Raw genomic sequence first — 17,209 nt, 5'->3', positions numbered from 1 at the left:
CAGCATGGAGAGCATTAAGTGAAGTAAGCCAAGCAGTGAAAGACAAATACCATATGATTTGTCTTATAAGTGGAACCTAATCAACAAAGCAAACAAGCAAGCAAAATGTAACCAGAGACACTGAAATAAAAGAGCAAACTGACAGTGACCAGAGGGGATGGGAGAGAGGGATAATGGGGGAAAATAGGGAAAGGTCCATTAAGGATCATATATGAAGAACATATGGACAAAGCCAAAGGGGCTAGGTTTGAGGGTGGGAGGCAGGAATGGGTGGGGTAGGGGGCTGTGGGGTGAAAATAGAGACAACTGTACTTGAACAATAAAAAAAGCAAGCAAATAAAAAAGTTAACTGCATTTTTAAAATTTGTGTTATATTTATTTTTATTATAAAATATTTCAGATATACAAAATGACAAAGTAATACAATTAACAGCCATATATTCACAATGAACCTTTAAAGAATAAATTATATACAAAGTTGAAACCCCCATTGTACCTCTTCCAAATCACATTCCCTTTGTTCTCTACTAGAAGGAAACACTATCCTATATTCATCTTTCTCACACATATCTTTACATTTAACATTATATAGTATTACTTAAGTTTAAAAACTATACACATAAAAAGTTGTCTTTTCACAATTTGATTTTTTGCCCATATTTTTAAGATTTATCCATGATGTTCCACATAGTTCTAGTGCACGTATTCTCACTATTGCAATTCAGTGCATTGTATGAAATTATCCTGTGTGTACTACTCTCCTGCTGATGGACATTTGGCAAAAACTTCAGCCTATTTCTTTACTATTAAATTTAAATATAGGAAAGAAAAAAAGAAGTTCTACACTGGAAGATTCTGATTAAGTCAGACTTAAGAGAATGAATCCTGTCCTGCCTTTAACAAGTGGGAGGCAGAGAAGAAAACCAGAACACAGATTTGGAGTGAGTGTAGGGCCAGGCACTGGGACACCTCATCATGAATACCGGGCTTTTCTCAAACAAGCTCATCAGGATCAAGAAGTAGACTGTTCACGCCCTTTGGGAACATGACCTATATCCAACCCAAATGGGAGGGGTAACAAACAGAGATAGTATGCTTTAGAGTAGTATTGAGTTTATAAGAATTTGGGCAGCTAAAGAATTTGATGGGAGCTGGAAGGTGATGTGTTTATCCAGAAATTCTAAGTACCAGTAAAGAATTCACCGTACAGAGAATCTTTCAAATATGATTATTTGTTCTACTTACCCTGACCCTGGTGAATTTTCTTGAGCAATGAAAAATGAACCAAGGCTTAACTATTTGATGAAAAGCTTGAAAGCACTACTTCACCCAATTCAAAAGTTAACAGGACTGAAGTTATATTTAACACCAATTCTGATGTCCATGATGCTTAAAAGAATTCCTGAAAACCAGGAATTCTTTGGAACATAATACTTTGTGGCTAATCATTAATAAAAACCCAGCTGAAATGATGACATTTTTCTTAAGGAAAAAGGTTTCTGAGTTTCTGGCTCTCCCTAAAGTTCCATGGTTTCATATGAAAATCTGTGAGTGAGTTCCTGTGAGAGGCAGGGAGTCTGTAACTAACTTCCATTAATGACTGCCTCACTTCCCCATCATTACCAATGGAATGGAACTGACTATATGACCCTGAAGCAAAAGGAAGGTCTGGCATATTAAAACAACAGCAATCCTCTGCTAAGTCGGACTTTTAATTGGTTTCCTTCTACTCTAGCTTCAATCGGTAACTGATCATACACCAGAATCTGTTATAGGAGCCCTGTAATTAAGGTACTCAAGGTAACAAGCAGAAATAACAATTGGTACTTAATAGGCCTATTTTCAAAACACTTTAATAAATGTTTAAGTACTTGGAAAACTAATACTGAAAGAGAGTTAAGTAATGTCTCCCTCTCCAACATCAGTTGACCCAGAAAACCTAAATCTGCTACTGAAGGCATCCATTCACGGGCATGAATCAAAACCCAACCAAATGGTAACAGGAGTTTACAACAAAGTAAAGGTTTATTAGTTGAGGAAATGCTGCCAAATCCAGGGTCATAGATAAACTGGTGCTTAATGACCTGGTTCCTGAATGGCTTCCAGGGGATAGGTTGTATAGGGGAAAATCATTCCACAAGGTGGCTGAGGGGACTGGAGTTGTGGGCTCCACTAAGTGGTTGGGCCAGGATAGAAGTAGTTGGTCACTGTGTTAGGTTTTGTGAGGATGTGGTTGCAGGGTCATTCTGTGTTCATTGGTCTGGGGCTGAAACACAACCGAAATCAAGGTATTATTTATCATTAGCTTGACCGAAATCCTGTTTCTGTGGTCAATAGGCCTGAGGCTTTGTTGTTAAGACAGTTTGATACTGCCCAGAATCTGATGTCCTAAGGGCTTAATGATTAAAGAAAGGAGTGGATGGACAGAAAGGAGAGAAGTCACGTTAAAGAAATGGAGTTTCTGCACAGTTACAAATTCCAAGAATTTCCATAGAGAAGGGTCTAAAGCAGTTTTCCTGTGGTGTACTATTTACAAGCCTGGTCTACTACTTCTAATTCTTGTGTGAAAATGCAAGAAAAAAAATGCTTCTTTTTGTTTTTTCCTTAATAGAAGAATCCTTCAGTTCTTTGAGGAAATCATGTTCTTTCTTACCTTAGGGGTACATACCCATCTGTTTTCCCTTTCTAGAAGGGTCTCCTCTGACCCCCTCCCATGTACCTAACCAACCAACCAACTCCTAGTCATCCTTGAGTTCTCAGTGAAAACATGAGTGTCTCGGATGATCCTTCCCCCCTCCCAACCTCCTCCCACCTCCAGCTTCCTCACTATATGCACCAGATCAGTTCTCTCTGCTGAACTGTCCTTGGTTGCTTGTATTTCTTCTTTGAAGCACTGATCACTCAAGGAATGGTTTGTTAATGTCTGCCTTCCTCGGTAGATTCTAACCTTCATGGGGGCAGTAACATCTGTATTATTTACTGCTGAATTCTCAGCACCTATCAGGGTGCATAATTGGTAGTCAACAAATGCCTGCTCAATAAATGAAAATATCTCATGCTACAGAAACTTGAGATTCTGGAAACAAAATCAGCTGTATATAGCCCTGACTGGGTGGTTCATCTGGTTGGAGCATCATCTATGCAGAAAAGGATTGCAGGTTTGATCCCCAGTTGTGGCATGCATGGGAGACAACTGATCAATGTTTCTCTCTGTCTCACTCTAAAATCAATGAGAAAAAACCATATCCTCAGATGAGGATTAAAAAAATTGTCATATATGAAAAAATTTTTTTTAAAAAGCTCTTTTCCTTTTGGTTTACATTTATTTGTCTCAGTTACTAGGAAGTAACCAGTTTGGATAAAAATGCCTTTTCCCTAGGAGTCTTCCTTCCTGTGGATTTAATGGCTCAAAAAGAACATGTATTCCTCAAACTATCAATGACCTCTCATTGATGCATAACTGGAGGAACCCTTTTCATTCCCCACTAGTTTTAGGGGTTGATCTGATGCAATGGAGTCTCCTAGGATTTTCCCACTGGTGACACCAGAGATAAGAAATTGTTTAGAACACCCCAATTGAACTGCAGTCTCAAATGCCTGTGAAGTCTATTCTTATAGAACTTTTACAGTAAAAATTTTTATATCTTTCACTCTGAGACTGATATTTCTTTAAACTCTGTGTCCTTTCACCTCCTTAACCCCAAATCCCACAATGAGGAAAGGCAAGACATAAAGTGTGAATGGAAGAAATTGTGATGGGAAAGGGGCCTCTTTTTTATTTTTATTTTTTAAAGATTTTATTTATTTATTTTTAGAGAGGGAAGGGAGGGAGATAGAGATAGAGAGAAACATCAATGTGCAGTTGCTGGGGGTCATGGCTTGCAACCCAGGCACGTACCCTGACTGGAAATCGAACCTGTGACACTTTGGTTCGCAGCTAGCACTCAATCCACTGAGCTACGCCAGCCAGGACTATGGGGCCTCTTTTTTAAAAATCGTATCCCATGTATAAACAATCCCAAGCTAACAGTCGTTACCAAGCAACTGTCCTGCGTAGCCTGTGCCAGTAAGAACAGGATGACAAGGCTTGCTGCTAGTGCACTTGGCCTCTGGTCACAGTTGGAAAGTTTCCCCTACAGCAGGTGTCCCAAAGATTGGTCAATGAAGTGATTTTTGATATAAAATACAACTATTTATCTTACTGTGATTCTCTTAATGTTTTTATGGCCCAACAAAACCATGATTTAAAGTAGCTTTGATTTTATAGTGATAATACTTCGTTTAAATAAATGTATCACAACATATTTTAAGCTAGTTTAATGTATAGATAAATAATAAAAGCTGTGATAGTGGAGTCTGAAAAAGAAATTTGGGAGCTGCTGCTCTAAGTCACCTGCTGTCTTGTCTAGTTGTTTGTCTTGGCTGAGCCATCCACTTAGAATGCCTATTGATGGCTAGCCACCCCACCCACCTAGTATATACCTATTCACAGTACTCATGTTTTTCTGGAACACCCTTTCACAGCCAGCTACTGCTCTTTTGCAATTTCAATGAGTCCTTTTTTCCCTCTGAATTTCTGGAGAGCAGGGACTGTTTTGCTCACTAGAACAGTAGTAGTATACTACTACTACTACTGCTGCTGCTACTACTACTACTAATAACTACATTTGCTGTGCACTTATTCTGTGCCAGAGGCTTTACTATGTTCTTTACATATGTTACTTCCATAATCATCACAAAAATTCTGTGAGGTAGATATTATACCACCAATCTGTTTTTATAAAGAAGGAACCTGACATGCAGAGAGGTTAAGTAATTAGTCCAAGGTCACACCAGTGGGGTCATAATTCAAAACCAGACAGTCTGGAGTTAGAGCCCAAAGTTGTGATAACCCAACCTCAGTAGCTGTGTTGAATGTCTGTTGAGCAGAGGTGTCTAATCCATGGCCTATGGACCGCATGCAGACCAGGATGGCTAAGAATCCAGTCTAAAACAAAATTGTACATTTACTTAAAACCTTTTTCTTTGCTTATCAGTTTTCCTTAGTGTTTGTGTATTTAATGTGTAGCCCAATACAACTCCTCTTCTTCTAGTGTAGCCCAAAGACACCAAAAGGTTGGACACCTGAGAGTTCAGCCAATTGTGACAAAGTGAACTAAACAATTCTATTTCCATCCCACAAAGAGGAAAAGACCATTTTTTGTACCTTGATAAGGAAGACAATTATCTTTTTATAAGATTCCCTATATAGTATCTGTCCATCCCCCTCCCTTGGAGCTGCCTGCCCTCCTTCAATTACATTTCACATCAGCACCTTCAAAGGAGGTAGACATTTGGCTGGACTGTTCTGCTTTTCCATTTCCTGCAGCAGCCAAAGGGAGCTGACATCACAAAAGAGATACTAGAGCTCATTACAGTGCTATCAGCCTGCAGGCTCCACACTACTGTGGAGGAAAAGGGATTCTACAGAAAATAATCTCACAGGTGATCTGATCCTAAATTCCTAACTGTGTAGGTTATGGCTTATAGTCATACCCCAGGTATATTACCTTCTTTAGTAGAAGGCTTATCTTTGCCTTAAGCAAACCCCATTCATTGTTTCTGTGCATCTAGATTAACACACCTTTGAAATGCCTCTTTTCAGACCCCCTCAAGGGAAACCACCACACTCAAGAGAGCACGTACTTTAACTATCCTATAATCTGATCCCCACCTTTTCTTCTGCCTCCATATGGTGTGATCTTCCTTCCTTAATTCCAAATGAATAAAAGGAATTGCAAACTGTTATTCTCCAGAGTATCTTGCTTCCCAACAAGTATTGTCACTTCCACTCAAATAAACTCTGAGAAAAAATGTCTAAGTTTTGGACTTTTCTTATGCTGGCACTTGCCTCCCAGGCACCCATCCATACATTCAACTTTTGTTCAGTGTCTACCATGTGCCAGGCTCATGTGTTTCTAAGGATAGTGATAAACAAGCAGCCATGATCTGTGCCCTCCTATGCTTATATTCGAGTGGCAGATGATACACAAGAAGAAATTTCTGGTGGTAAAATGTGCTCTCCAAGAATGAAACAGTAATAGATGAGTGAGCAGAGGTGGGGGTTATTTTATTTGGGCAGCAACATTTGAGCAACCCCTGAATGCTATCAAGGAGCCTATTAATGGGAAGAGTTAAGAGGAAGGTGGATTAGGAAGAGGAAAGGGCAAGAACAAAGGCTAAAGTGGGAACCAACCTCAATATTGATGTAGTCAGAGCTTATGGGGGAGGTTAGGCCACAGGTGGCCAGAACTGCACACAGGTTGGGAGGGGAAGGCCCTGGGAAGTTTGGTTTATAACCTAAGTGCAAAAAAGGAAGACACACTCATTTTGAGCAAGTTGGAGCACCATGGTCTGATTTCCATATTTTAAAATGTGCTGAATTTCAAACTATATCATAAGTACTTCTGATTCTACCAATCTTAGATATGGTGAAGAGTCTTGCTGTCAATGTAAGAAATTTACAAACCTATAGAATTTTTTATTTTGAGGCAAACTGACAACAATCACTAGGAAGCAAAATCTCAATGGATTGAATAAATGCTCCAGAGAATGGCAGTTTTGCACCTTATTTTATACATTAGAACCAAAGGAGAAGACATGAGGGGGTTACATGAAATCCACTAGTGGTAGATTAGGGAGGCAGGAGAAAACATAGTAGGGAAATCTCTGAGATTGGATAAAAACTAAAACAGACACATACTTCCTTTACATTGATGAGTACAGCATCATTAACAATATTTACAGGACACAGAGATGGTATGCAGGGAACAAGATAACAATGAGGGGGTTCTGTGGTCTCTGCTCTGGTGGGAGATTGTGCCTGGAGGGGTGTGGAAGATTACTCTTACATTACAAAGTCATATTACCATAGATGCGAAAAGATGACAGGCTTGGTTAAAGTGAAGACTGACCTTTCTCAGAGAAGACACTGGCCTAGGACATGACTATCTGCCATGATTTGCTTTTAGTTAAGATGTTTTAATTTCAGACCATCATATGTGGTTACTTCATGTCCTCTAGAGTTTGTACGGCCGCCACAAAGGCCTCCCCTTGAGCTTGTCAGGTTTCGTATATGGCCCCCTTTTCGTCCACATTACCTAATACAACTCAAGTGACAGGAGAGCTGGAATCAGTAGCCAAAAAAGCTGGATAATTGTTTCCCTCACCATAAATAAACTTTTCCCTGTTTTTAATTTGGAATCATTAGTGGGAACTTGTAATGGGCAGGGATGAATCTCCTAAAAAAATAGAGCCCTAGCCAGATAGCTCAGTTGGCTGGAGTGTTGTACCATGCACCAAAAGGTTGTGGGTTTGATTCCCAGTCAGGGAGTATACCTAGGTTGCTAGTTCAATCCCCAGTCGGGGTGTGTACGGGAGGCAACCAATGGATGTTTGCCTCCCTTCCTCCCTCTCTAAAATCAAGAAACATATCCTCTGGTGAGTATTAAATAAATAAATAGAAAACAAGGCACTGACCTTGCCAGTACAGTAAAAGGGTCTGCAGAGAATTGAGAACCCCCTTTCTCTAGCATATGTAGGTAATGGGCATGTCTAGATCTAGTTTTATAGGCAGCCTAGGGGAGATTTGATAGTACTAGGGGCTTTATCCACTTCACCTTTTCCCTACCTTTAGAAAGACGATAGTAGCATGGATACTGGGGACTTTCAGAGCAGAGATGAAAATTCCTTCTCACGATGAAATTTATAGAAGCATGACTCTGTTGTCAGGAATGTCAAAATTCCAAATATTGAACTCTCATGAAGCTTTGCCTTCTATTGAAGAAAAATGGTTACAGCACAAACAAGGGATAGAAAAGGCAAGTTCCAGAATCCCTCACTTTCAAGCCCCAGGCAGAAGAGCTCTTTCCTTTCTTTCAAGATCTGGCCCTGGTACACTTTTTTCTCATGATGACTAAATGAATGTAATGTAGTCAAATGTCTCTCCCAAGTAAATTATGGTTTGGAGGAATGGGCAGAAGGTAGAGATTGTGAAATTTGCCCAAAGGAAATCAGTCTCATGTGTTTATTGTGTACCAGTAGTGGCTGGACCCAGGTCGTGCGGCCCTATCTCCTTTGATCTGGGACTCTGACAAATGAAGGTCTCCACTCACACTTCTTTGCTTAGCTGCTGACTCTTATCCTTTGGCTCCCATCACTTTTAAAGGTGCCTTCTTCACACTAAGACTGGGTCAGCATCCTGTCCGTGCATACTGCTGGCACGTCTTGTACACTCCCATCATAATGTTCATCCTGCTCTATTATAATTTTGTTTGATTTACCTTTTTTTTTTAAATATTTTATTTATTTATTTTTAGAGAGGGAAGGGAGGGAGATAGAGAGAGAGAAACATCAATGTGCGGTTGCTGGGGGTTATGGCCTGCAACCCAGGAATGTACCCTGGCTGGGAATTGAACCTGGGACACTTTGGTTCCCAGCCTGCGCTCAATCCACTGAGCTACGCCAGCCAGGGGTGATTTACCTTTCTTCCTCTACTGTGCAAGCTTTGGAGGGAGGTGGAAGAGAGGTTATCTTTCATTCATTACACTCATAGGCCAGGCATGTAGTTGGAGCTTGCCCCACGCGGTGGGGCAAAAGTAGGTTTACAGTTGTTGGTATGGGAAATAATACCATAATTAATAAATAATGATACAAGTATAAACTGTTTCATGTATTCACAATTGTAAACCTACTTTTGCCCCATGCTGTATATCTGCAGGAAGAATAAATTATACACAAAGAATGGTAGCCACTAATATCCATTCTCATCTTGAGATATATGTGGTAATATATGAACCAGGTTTTCCAACTGAAGACCCTAGAGCATTTAAAAATACTAATAAACCCTCACAATGATGTTTTTGAGAGTAGTGCTGTACATGTCAGGACAAAGAACTGAAGATTCAATGTTATTTGGCAAAGAGGCCTTATCAGTTCCATCCAGGGTAGTATAAGATATTCAACACACAGCTATAAAGGAAACCTCAGTCTTCAGTTCGTCTAAGGCCAGTTAGGGTTCATCCACTGGACTAAAGTGATTTACTATGTTTCTGCTAAGCTTAGAACCAAGCATATAGGAAAATAGATTGTGATACTTTGTTTTTGAAAAACAATCCTTTAGTGGGATAAGGTTCATTGTACCCAAATGATCGGGGGTCAAAGCCAACTCAGAAAATGTTCATTTTAAGTTTGTCTTTGGAGAATCTCTAGGGAACTGAAATGTTCTTATAATGCCAAAGCAAACAGATTTGTGGGCCTTGATAGCAAAGTAGAGAATGACTGTCTTAGTTTTGGGCAATTTTTCCACAAATGTAAGGAAGGGGAGACATAATGCAAAAATGAACTAACGGCTCTGCAGTGGTCAAACCTTGGCTTGGATCTTGTCTTCATCACATTGGCAAGTCTTCCTGAGCCTTACTTTCTTAAAATGTACAATGGGGCAACATCAGAACCTTCTTCAAAGATTTCTTGTAAGGATCATCCATGAGATAATCCATGCAAATCACTAAGCAAAGGGGAGTTAACAAAGACAAATGTTACCTGAATAGCAGGAAATGAAGGTTGCTTTTATGTATGCTAAGCTTTGTCTGCAGAAGTGGGGAAAAGAACTGGATAGCCCCTTGGCAAATTTATTAAGACCTTTGTGGTAGTGATTTTCCTACAGCTGCTTCCCTTTGATCATTAATAATCCCTGTATAGTAAATGGCTAATGTTCTTTGGTATGAGTCAATAACCCTGTTGGAGGCAGTGCTTATCTTCAGACACAGAGCATCTTCTTATTGAAAATATAATGTAGGTGCCAACATTACAGGCATGATCATGATCTCTTCTTATTTTTCTTCCTTCATCTCTTACTCCTCACATACCCTTTTCTTCACTTTTTACTCCATATAGGAAGTACTCCCCTATTCTCCCTACTTTCTGGCCTATACCCACATCCTATATAGAATCATCCCTAGTCAAATATGATATCCTTGAAGATAAACTGTGCCCCACATTTCTCTGTCCTTCCTCACCTTCATCAAACAACACACTCACCCCATGAACTTGTTCCCTGTTCTGGGTTCAGTTTTTGATTACTAGAATCCAAAAAGGGAAGTGTCTGCCCTGGCTGATGTGGCTCAGTGGACTAAGCACTGGCCTGTGAAGAGTAAAGGTCCCCATAGGGTTTTCTATGTACACTATCATGTTGTATGCAAACAATGTCAGTTCTACTTCCTCCTTTCCAATTTGTAGGCCTTTTATTTTTTTGTTATCTGATCACTGTGGCTAGAACTTCCAATACTATATGGCATAGAAGTGGTCAAAACAGACAACCTTGTCCTGTGCCTAATCTTAGTGGGAAAGCTTTTAATTTTTGCCTGTTGAGTATGATGTTGGCTGTGTGTTTCTCATATATTGCCTTTATTATAGACTCCACCAAAAAACTACTGGACCTAATAAGTGAATTTGGCAAAGCAGCAGGATACAAAGTCAATATTCAGAAATTGAAGGCATTTTTGTACACCAACAAGAAAATATCAGAAACAGAAATCAGGAAAAAAAATTCCATTTGATATAGCAACAAGACAAATAAAGTACCTAGGAGTAAACTTAAATAAGGAGGTAAGACCTACACTCAGAAAACTACACAACACTGAAGAAGGAAATTAAGGAACACAAACAAATGGAAGCATATACTGTGTTCATGGATTAGAAGAATTAACATCATTAAAATGTCCATACTACCCAAAGCAATTTATAGATTCAATACAATCCCTATTAAAGTACCAATGATATATTCCACAGATATAGAATATTTCAAAAATTAATATGTAACCATAAATGAGCATGAATAGCTGCAGCAATCTTGAGAAAGAAGAACAAAGTAGGAGAGATCAGAATACCTGATAGCAAATTGTATTACAAGGCCACTATAATCAAAACAGTATGATGCTGGCTCAGGAACTGACACACAGACCAATGGAACAGAATAGAGAGTCCAAAAATAAACTCAAGTCTCTATGGGCAATATTTGACAAAGAAGGCAGGAGCATCAAATGGAGAAAAGATATCCTTTTCAATAAATGGTTTTGGGAGAGCTGGACAGCTACATACAAATAAATGAAACTCAACCACCAACATATACCATACACAAAAATAAACTCAAGATGGATATAAGGCTCAAATATAAGTCTGAGCACTATAAAAGTCCTAAAGGAGAACATAGAGAAATTTCAGATATCTTACACAGCAATATTTTCACCAATATCCCTAGGGCCAGGGATATAAAGGAAAGAATAAACAAATGGGACTATATTAAATTAAAAAGCTTCTACACAGCTAAAGAAAAAAAAATCAGCAAAATGAAAAGCAAACCAAACACAGGAGAAAATATTTTTGCCAATGATACTGTGGACAAGGGTGTTTTATCTCCAAAATAGATAAAGAATTCATAGGACTCCACTCCAGGAAGACAAAGAATCCAATTTAAAAAATGGGCAAAGGACTTGAGCAGACACTTATCCAAGGAGGACATACAGAGAGCCCATAGGCATATGAAAGGATGTTCAACATCACTAGCCATCAGAGAGATGCAAATTAAAACCACAATAAGATACCACCTCATACTGGTCAGAATAGCTATCATAAACAAATCAACAAACAAGTGCTGGCCAGGTTGTGGAGAAAAGGGAACCTCAGTGCACTGCTGGTGGGAAAGCAGACTGGTGCAACCACTGTGGACAACAGTATGGAAGTTCCTCAGAAAACTAAAAATGGAACTGCCTTTTGATCCAGTGATTCTACTCCTGGGATTATCACCCTATGAATCCTGCAACACCAATTCAAAAGAACCTATGCACCCCAATGTTCATAGCAGCATTATGTACAATAGCCAAGTGCTGGAAACAGCCTAAATGCCCATCAATAAATGAATGGATGAAAAACCTATGGTACCTTTATACAATGGAATAGTATGTAGCAGAAAGACGGAACTCCTATCCTTCGCAAGAGAATGGATGGAACTGGAGAGTATTATGCTAAGTGAAATAAGACAGGAAGTGAAAGACAAATGTCATATGATCTCACTTATAAGTGGAACCTAATCAACGAAACAAGCAAACAAACAAACAAGCAAAATAGAACCAGAGACATGGAAATAAAGAATAAAATGACAGGGACCAGAGGGAGGGGAGAAGATGATGTCGGGAGAAGAAAGGTGAACATGTACAAAGGACCCATGGACAAGGACAATGGTGAGGATATTGTCTTTGGGAGTGAGGGTTGGATCAGGCAGGGGAGAGCATTGGGGAGGGGGCAGACAACTGAAACTGAACAACAATAAAAAAAGAAGAAAAAAGAAAAGGTCTCTGGTTCCATTTGAGGTCAGGGGACATGCCTGGATTGCAGGCCATGTGCCCATTTGGGGGGCGTGTGAGAGGCAACCAAGTGTATACCAATGTTTTCTTCCTCTTTTTCTCTCTCCGTTCTTCTCTAAGAATAATTAAACATCTTTTTTAAAAAAGGGGGAACTGTATTGCCACAGTTTTGCAAATCTGAGGATACTGTGGCATACTTAATCATACCATAGCTATTTTCTGGACAGTATATTTTTACAGAAAATGACAATATGGTGTGTCAGATAGGGGGCAGATCATGTTTTTATTATACCTACAAGAAATAGAACTAATTAGGTTAAGCCCTGTAATATGTATGGGAAATCTTTAGAACATAGGAAAAAGTAAAAAAAATATTGACATCTGACTTTTAAACTCCTTCAAACAAGATCTTATGGGTTAAGTACATGTACTCTAAATTGTTTTTTAAAGATTTTATTTATTTATTTTTAGAAAGGAAAAGGGAGGGAGAAAGAAAAGGACAGAAACATCAATGTGTGGTTGCCTCTCAGTGCTCTCCACTGGGGACCTGGCCTGCAACCCAGGCACGTGCCCTGACTAGGAATCGAACTTACAACCCTTTGATTCATAGCTGGGCATTAAATCCACTGAGCCACACCAGCCAGGAAGTACACTCATTCTAAATATTCCAGGACCGGGGAACATACAAAATTGCACTGGTAAGAGGATCCAATCAGGTTATTGTAACCATGAAATTTACAGGTTTTCTTCCCATCAGGGATAACAATTCTAAATGAAAAACCAACTTTCTAACCCCAAGTCAAAAGAAATGGAAGTATGTGGTTCCTTATCTGTGTATTTTGAGACAAAGACAAGGTAAAGGGTCAACCAGAGGCGTTGGGAATCAGTAACCACAGTAGCAAGTGGTGTTACAGGTGTGTGTGCTGGAAATAAATGAAAACTAAGTTAGGTCCATGCTAAAGATCAACCCCAGTCATTCCTTCATTAACTACCCAGGATTTCAACTCTTCACAGAAATTAGGGAAGTTGGAGAACACAAAACACTTAAATTTAAATTAACATTTAGATCCCTCATTTTGGATTATTTCCTAAGGAGTTCTGGTTTTAACATTAGATACAGCCGAAGCTTTCTAGCACCTGAGAATTGATCCAACCATATGATAAATAACTTCACTGTGCCCAGGAGTCCCCACCTTCATGACAGTTCCCAGGTACCCTCCAATTATCAAATAACTATTAAATAAGCAACTTTTCTCATCTACAGAGGTACTGAGCTCCTTACCACACAAAATTCCTTGAGTAGGAACAAAGATTGTCCACTTTCAGCTTTGTGGAATGATTAGCATCCAGAGTACCTTCTAGCTCCATTTTCAATGATGAAAATATTCTGTATGCATGCTGTTCAAGAGAGAGACCACTGGCCACATGCTGCTATTGGGCACTTGAAATATGGTTAGTGCACCTGAGAACTAAATTTTAAATTTAATTTTACTTAAATTTAAGTAGTTACATGTAGCCAGTGGCTACATATGGACAGCCCTAGACTCAGAACTGCAAATCCAATGCCCACAGGGACCAGGTAGGTAGTGGAGAAGAGAGACCTTTAGGCAAACTTGATCACTGAACCACAAAGAGGGAAGCAGCTCCTTGGCTCCAGGTAACTGTTGCTATGTAGGAGTCTCAGGCTGCTGTTGCTAGATTGCTTCATTTTTCGAGTGAAGCCAAAAATCTAGATTTTGATACAAAATGTTTATTTATTTAAATTTTTATGAGTTTATTTGAGCCAAACTGACAACATGCCAGAGAGCAAGATGTCAAAAGCCTCCAATGTCCCATATTGAAATGTTGACAAGTAAATTAGAAGATAATTTAAATCACTGTGGCTGGTGGCTCAGTTGGTTGGAGCATCATCTCATACACCAAAAGGCTGCAGGCTGAATCCCTGGTTAGGGCAGATATCTAGGTTGTGGGTTTGATCTCCGGTTGGGAGGCAACATATCTGTTTCTCTCTCTCTACCACCCCCTTCCCCTCTCTCTAAAAATCAATAAACATATCCTCGATGAGGATTACAAAAAATTCAAATCACTTTCTGAGCTCAACAAAATGTTTGCAGGCAATATCTATCTTGCCAGTCTGCAATCTCCATTCAGGCCAATCCCTTCTGCTCAAAGAAAAGGGCCTATCCAAGGCCACTCTGCAGATCTGTAGCAGATCCAACACTGAAATCCAGGCTTTCTGATTCTTCTTCTGATACTCTTTCTCAATTTTATGAGATTGAGCATATCTAGATGTGTGGCAGTAGTGGCAGCAACAGGGACAAAAGCCCCTATCAGATGCTGTTGAAGTCTACGTGTGATATGTTATAAAAACTGTTTCTACCTGGCTATAGCCACATGTTGAACCCTATGGGTAAGGCTCTATATTAGGAGCCAGCAGGACACAAAGAAATAGTCCGTGGGGGAGACAGGCATATCAACAATTAACAAGCAAAGTTGGGTTTGCTACTGGGCACAAATCATGTGGGCACAAGACCAAAAGCACTGCCCTCAGGAGATCGAGAGAAAAAGATTTAAGCCAAACCTTAAAGGATAAATAGAAGCTGGCTATTGGGTGTGTCACAGGTTAGCACAAGTAACCAGGTTCTTGGTGATTGCGACAAAGAATTGAACGGAACAACCAGAGTTTATGGCAGAGAACACGGAGCAGGCCTACTCCACACAGAGATTGACCTCACGGGCTAGAGGGACTCTCCTCTTAAAGAGCGGATCCTTCCCGGCTAATTTTGGTGGGGTTTTACTGCGCATGTGGTCTCCCATGATTTTCCCTGATTAGCCACCAGGGAAGGGGGGTCCCACAAAGTTACCAAATTGACCCCCCCTTTTCCTGGGGTGCCCCTGTACTAGGTTCACCTTGCCCATCGCCAGAGAATTATAGCTCTCCATGTTAGAGACTGGCAAAAAGGAAAGGAATTATTTATTCAAATTATACAGACTTAAGAGTAATAACTTAATGTCTTCATCAAAACCCCAAAGTCCCTTAAAACACCCACAAACACACACAGTCCTTCCTTCCTCCCCTTTGCCTGGTCTGGTGCATGATATCTCAGGAAAAGAAATAGAAATCCATGGCTCAGGCAGCCCCCAGTTCCTCCCAGTAATCCGTGCTAGGCTGGTAGGCCTCCCTCCGTTCCCAGCAACATCAGCTGTGTTGTCGGGATCTCCAGTTCTTATTCCAAAACCACACGGCACCTTCTCATGGCCCACCAGCAAACGTCCTTTCACCCCTTTCCTTCCTGCAGCGTCTCTCCTGCATTCTTCCGAACTGCTGAGAAACCTCTGCATTGCTGTTACACCTTGCTTTCCAGCTTCCTAAGCTGTGTGGCAAAGGGAGATCCAAAGCCACAGGATTCTCCCCTGCCAAAGCCACATGATGATTCTCGTGGCTGCTGCACCTAGGTTTAAATCCCAGCTCTAATCTTCCTCTGCAGTCCCATATCTGATTCCTCCCACAATAGGCTACACTTGCCAGCACTACTGTATTTTCCAGCTTTTCTGGGCTTCCATAGTAAGTCTGGGCAGGCATGGCCCCGTGGCATGGAGCCAATCATCTCCAAGCTCTCTTGAAAGTTCTGTAACCAGGGGGAGTTGCCTCCCAGTTACATCTTAGGTGGAAGTCACTCCCTTCTCCCTGGCTCAAGGCAAGGCCACAGCTATTTAACATATCTATGAAACCAGTTAAAGGTTATAGATATGTTAAATGACCATTCTAGAGGTGATCTGCAAAACTGTTGCTATGCAAAACAACTCAATGGCCCTGCTCCATGTATCCCATCCCCAGCTTAGATTTGTGGGGGTGAGGACATCCTGTATTTTTAATATTTCCTGGACACCTGAGTTCTGGACCCCATTACAATTCCTTTTATGGGGGCCCCATGGCTGCACCCTCTTACAGGTGGATGAGTCTCACTGATTATGAGGGTGGGTCCTGTAAGGAGTAGGGAAAAACTTAGACCATGAGAAAATAGGAACCTAGCTAGCTAGAGCCAGGAGATTACTAGGTTAATGAATAAACATCCTGCCTTCCCGCTTTATACAAGAATGCTTGGTTTGAAATTCCCGCGCGCGGTCTTTGTAAGCGAATTGCTAACTGCCACGTCTGCTTCTGTATAACGCTTGCTTGCCCGCCCCTATATAAGGACTTAGTTGTAAGCGCTAGGCGCAGCTCTCGTTTGCAGCTCCTTGTGGGCACTGTGTCGCTGGACACTTTGAGAGTTCGCCCCTGTGCAGGTTAAACTTGGCCAATAAAATAACATCTTTGATACCCTGAAAGTCTCCGATATTTGTTCTCACGTTTGCTGGATGCTCCAGGTCCTATTATTCCAAGATATCTTTTAGGGCTTGTCTGTGTTAGGAGTTTCCTTTGCAGGCTTCTCCTTCTCTGGATAATCTCTAAACGTGAAGAGCCCCCAACAGTTAAGAGGCCTAGGTGATCTAGAAATAAATCCCTACCTACATTTATTATCTCTATGACTTTTTCCCCTGACTTGTATACGCAATTTCTTAACATCTTCACCTGGATGGTTAACAGACTTACCAAACCTAGTATATTTACAAGAGAACATAAGGTAATTCCCTTCATAGTTTTCCCTTAGGAGCCATCCTTCATTTCTTCCTCTCCTACTCACTGCATGTCCAATTCAGCAGCAAATCCTACAAACTCTACTTCCAAAATAACACTGAGGGCCAGCTCCCCCTCCCAGCCTGGGCCTTTCCCTGGCCCTTCTTCTTCCCTCCAAGCAAGTTACCTTTGC

General features: G+C 40.5%; 1 protein-coding gene across 6 annotated transcripts in view; it reads right to left on the bottom strand.

Moving 5' to 3' along the window:
- The window catches only part of LYRM1 (LYR motif containing 1), a 31,327-nt gene that overhangs the window by 10,638 nt on the left and 3,480 nt on the right, over nucleotides 1–17,209 (bottom strand). Inside the window, exon 2 of one of the 6 annotated variants that reach the window (XM_045848945.1) lies at nucleotides 7,670–7,815. The exons of the other annotated variants lie outside the window; for them this stretch is intronic. The gene's annotated coding sequence lies outside the window, so the exon portion shown is untranslated. The remainder of the gene's footprint in view (nucleotides 1–7,669; nucleotides 7,816–17,209) is intronic. 6 annotated transcript variants of the gene reach the window in all.

Source organism: Phyllostomus hastatus, unplaced genomic scaffold, assembly GCF_019186645.2.
Source record: "Phyllostomus hastatus isolate PE091 unplaced genomic scaffold, TTU_PhHast_1.1 phas_contig_64, whole genome shotgun sequence".
NCBI lineage: Eukaryota > Metazoa > Chordata > Mammalia > Chiroptera > Phyllostomidae > Phyllostomus > Phyllostomus hastatus.
The sequence above is the reverse complement of the archived record's forward strand: the minus strand, read 5'-3'. Positions and strand labels throughout refer to the sequence as shown.